Source organism: Phocoena sinus, chromosome 20 (genome assembly GCF_008692025.1).
Source record: "Phocoena sinus isolate mPhoSin1 chromosome 20, mPhoSin1.pri, whole genome shotgun sequence".
Taxonomy (NCBI): domain Eukaryota; kingdom Metazoa; phylum Chordata; class Mammalia; order Artiodactyla; family Phocoenidae; genus Phocoena; species Phocoena sinus.
Window position 1 is genome coordinate 52,624,412 of NC_045782.1, and position 4,156 is coordinate 52,628,567.

The window sequence follows — 4,156 nt, forward strand, 5'->3', positions numbered from 1 at the left end:
AAATAACTTGTGACAGTCTATCCACTTATCTGACCCCTGTCCAGAGCCCCTCCTACTGTTGGCCAGGAGTATGTAAAGGAGAGATTGTCCCACTGAAGTAATTATCGCTGCAGGCACCAGGGAGACGTACACTGCTCACTAAAAACATTTTTCCCTAGCAAGCCCATTAAACCTGGCATTTAACTTGGAATCACAAATCTCAGTCCCAGAGAGACCCTGCCGCTCTGTAACCCAGGAACACGGGGAGCCACTGGCTTTACAGTTTCTGCTTCTCACGGCTCCTTTCTCCAGTTTTTAGCAGGGCAAGATGACTCCCTGGCTGCCTGCCTGACTCCCCACAGCCCGTGAGAAGCCACGAATCTTTGGCTCCTGGAGTGTTTGTCAGGTTGGGTGCTGGGAGTACAAAGAATAACTCAGGTCTAGTAGAGAGTCTGCAAGACTCTTAAGTACGTGGTCCAATCCTGTCCCCATCTGAAATGGGGGGTCTCTGGGGTCCCCTCTTCGCTCGCCTTGTGCTCTCCATGGTCCTGAAAACTGGCCAAGACTGTTGGAACCCCGGGCCAACATCCCAGCCAAAGAACCGTGCGGGTGAGACTTGAGGAAGGTCACCTGCCCAGGAGGTGACTCTGTTCAGCAGGGTAACACCTTCCACCCTTAAAGAAAGTGGCACCAGCGCAGTTTCCCAGGAGGGTGACTGGAACAAGGGCCTGTAGAGGAACAGCTGGGCCCCAAGGGAGGGGACCCATTGCTCTCGCCCTCTCTGGTGCCTGCCATCTTCCTGTCTCTCCCTTTTCCCGTGTCCTTTCTGTAGATCCTCCCTGTGACCGAGGTCCCTTGATTGAGGGACCACATATCCTCATTGGCCAGGTTTATGCCTCGTGTCCTGGCATGATAATTAAAGCCTCCCCATTTCGTGCTAAAAGATATTCTGGCTTAGACCTTCAATTACATGGGAGGGGGGCCATGAGGACACCTGGGGACAGCGTGGCCATGAGACAAGGCTGGAGAGACCATGGTGGAGGGTGTGGTCTAGTGGCTGGTGCCAGTTTGAGAATGGTAACTTACTTGTCCACAAGCAAGTAACTGCAGACCTTGAGAGGATGCATTTAGAAACTTTCATAGCAACTGACAAAGACATTTTATGGCTGATGATTTAACTGTAATAAAAATTAGGCTGCTTTTGGTGAGTTATTTAAATTTCATTTTTCTAATAATTCCTTTTTATATTACTTTTACAGAATATTAATGGTATAGCCATTTGGGAGAAGAGTGTAGCAGTTTCTAAAAAAGTAGAACATATGATCCCTATGTTTAAAGTTACCATATGCCCCAGCAATTCTAGGTATATATATATATATATATATATATATATATATATATATATATATATATTTATACCCAAGAAAATTGAAAATATACATTGTACATGAAAGTTCATTGCAGCATTATTCACAGTAACCAAAAAAAAAAAAAGGAAACAACCTAAGTGTCCATCAACTGAGGACTGGATGAACGAAATGGGATCTATTCCTACAATGGAATATTCTTCAGCCATGAAAAGGAACACAGTACTGACACATGCCACAGCATGGATGAACCTAGAAAATGTCATGCCAAGGGAAAGAAGTCACACTCAGAAGGTGTATGGTTCCAAGTTGATAAAGTGTCCAGGATTAGCAAATCCATAGAGGCAGAAAGTAGATTAGTGGTTGCCAGGTTGTCAGGACTTGGCGGAGGAGTGACGGCTAATGAACGCAGGGGTTCTTTTTGGGGTGATGAAAATGTTCTGGAATTAGATCGTGATGATGGTTGCACAGCCCTGCAAATATACTAAAACTCACTGAATCACACATTTGTAAAGAGTGAAATTTATGGTATGTGAATTACATCCTAAATTTTTTTTTAAAGTATTGATCTATTACTAATTGGAAACTAATAAAGTACTGGTCCTGCACTCCAGGGAGCTGAGAATCACTTCAGAATAGGGAACCGAGTTCCAGTCAAGGGCAGGAGGGACCCAGATTCGTTCCCGTGGGTGTAACAGCAGGGAGCCCAGGGCCCCGCCTCCCAGCCAGCAGCTCAGCGTTAGGAAAATCAAGCAAGCGTCCCTTACGCTCTGTGATGGGCAGTTCCGGGCATCGGTCAGCTCATGAGAAACGGGGCACTGGGAGCGTCCCGACGGCCCTGAAAGTCAGTCCCCCAACACCTCGAAATAAAACTTCTACAAGAAGAGACTTTTTCTGGGGCAGTGTGGGTGGACTGGCTTTCCTGACCTTGTCTCTACTCCCACTTCAGCTGGGAGCCGCACGCCGCAGAGACACGGTCCCCACCATCAGGCAGGAGGTGTGCTGGTCTGCTGGGGTCTGGGGCCAGCCTGCCTCTGCCGGCAGAAGCGGAGACCAGGGCCTTGTTTTCTTGCCCTGATTCCTGCTAAATCCGAGGGGCCTGCAGCCATGAATTGTGGGCAGAGCTGACAGCCAGGGCCACCTGCCCGATCAGTACCTGGCCCACTGGGCCGTGAGCAAAGCAGAAGCCGTCTGGAGCCAGGGTGTATCCTGACAACCAGAGCAGTGATCATTGCCAGAGTCTAACGGACGCCCCCTCAAAGCTTGGCTCGGTGCTAAGAGCTTTACAAATGCTGTCACCAGATGTCCCCAAGCCTCCTGTGGGTGTTGTTGTCTCTAAGTTACTACCGAAAAAAAGGAATCTTCGAGAGAAGCTAAGTGGCTTGTCCAGGGCCCCACAGCTACTTCGTTGAGGAGCCTTGAATGTAGATCTGCTTGCCTTCACCCCTGCACCCACCGTGCCCTCCCGGTGCCCGCATGCCGGGTAGATGGAGCAGCTGACAGAGAGGAGTGAAGCCTGCAGAGGTGACGAGGGAGGTGGGAGGGGCCACCTGAACGTGGCGGGGTTCCCTCGCTGGTGGAGGATCGCCCACATTTTCCCTGTCACAGCCCTGCTTGGGTAGATGGATGGGCGGAAAGCTGGCCCTGGTGCTAGACAACCGCAGGGCCCAGCTGGGAGGGAGACAGGGGAGTGGACAAGATGACCTACAGTCCTTGAGTCTAACGTTGCGTGGCTGACACAAGGGAAGTTCTGGGAGCATCCCAGAATCTGGGCTCTCAGGCGCTCTCTCCTGACATTACCATGCTTGCATTCTGGCTACCAGACACGTGTTGGGTGGACCTGGTGTCTTGGTCCAACCGTGGCGAACCAGGAAAGATGTAGGAGACCCAGATCTTCTTGGGGTTTTCAGGGAAACGTGAGGGCACGTGGCGGCCCTATAAAGAAAGCACTGCCAAGGAGAGCAAGCTGAGACCTCCGAGGGCCTGAGCCGAGGCTCCATGGGCGAAGCTTCTAGAAGACAGCACTTTGGGGTGGGGTCTGGAAGAGAAGGGAAGGAAGCCAGCTGGTGGAGGGGGTAGAGGCTGCGGGCAGGGGGCATTCCAGGACACCTCCACCGTCATTTAACTTTCATTTTGTAACTGCAGACATCATTCACTCTGAATGCAGATCGTAAAAATTACAATTGATGTTTCAATTAGTTATAATTTACAGAGCGATTATATTTAATTTCTCTTTTATTGTGTTTTAATGGCTTCAAATTTCTTGTTGATGAGATTCAACCCCTGCTCTGAAGTCACCAGCCTGGAAGGTGGGGAGGGGGCTTGGGTTCCTAAGCGGGGCTATCGCTCCAGGGCTCCTGGCTGCCTTGGATGTCCCCTCGCTGGCCCAGTGCCTCACACCAGTCTTTGCTATCACAGCTGGGGTGAGGGGCAAAGGAAAACCTGCAGGGGGGGGAGGAGAGGAGGCCTGGGGGCCCTTGCCCTGCAGGCATCTGTTGAAATTATTCTGCTGGTGGAGAAGAAGCGTTGGCATCTTCTTAACTAAGGATCTGGGGGAATGAGGCAGAGACAGGAGGCGGGGCGGGGAGAGAGCTGAGCGGGTCCGCGGTGGGGAATCACTGAGCTGAGCCCCTCCCCCGGGCTTCGGGAACCAGAGGCCACCTCGGGAGGGGGCTCAGCGGCCGGGAGCCTGAAGCACAGAAGAGAGAAGCTGGGAGAGCGGAGGTTGTGCCTAGCGCGTTTGCATCGCTTGCCGAGCAGGGCTCCAGCAGCACGTGGTCACTGCCGGGGCTTAATAAAGATCAGATCCC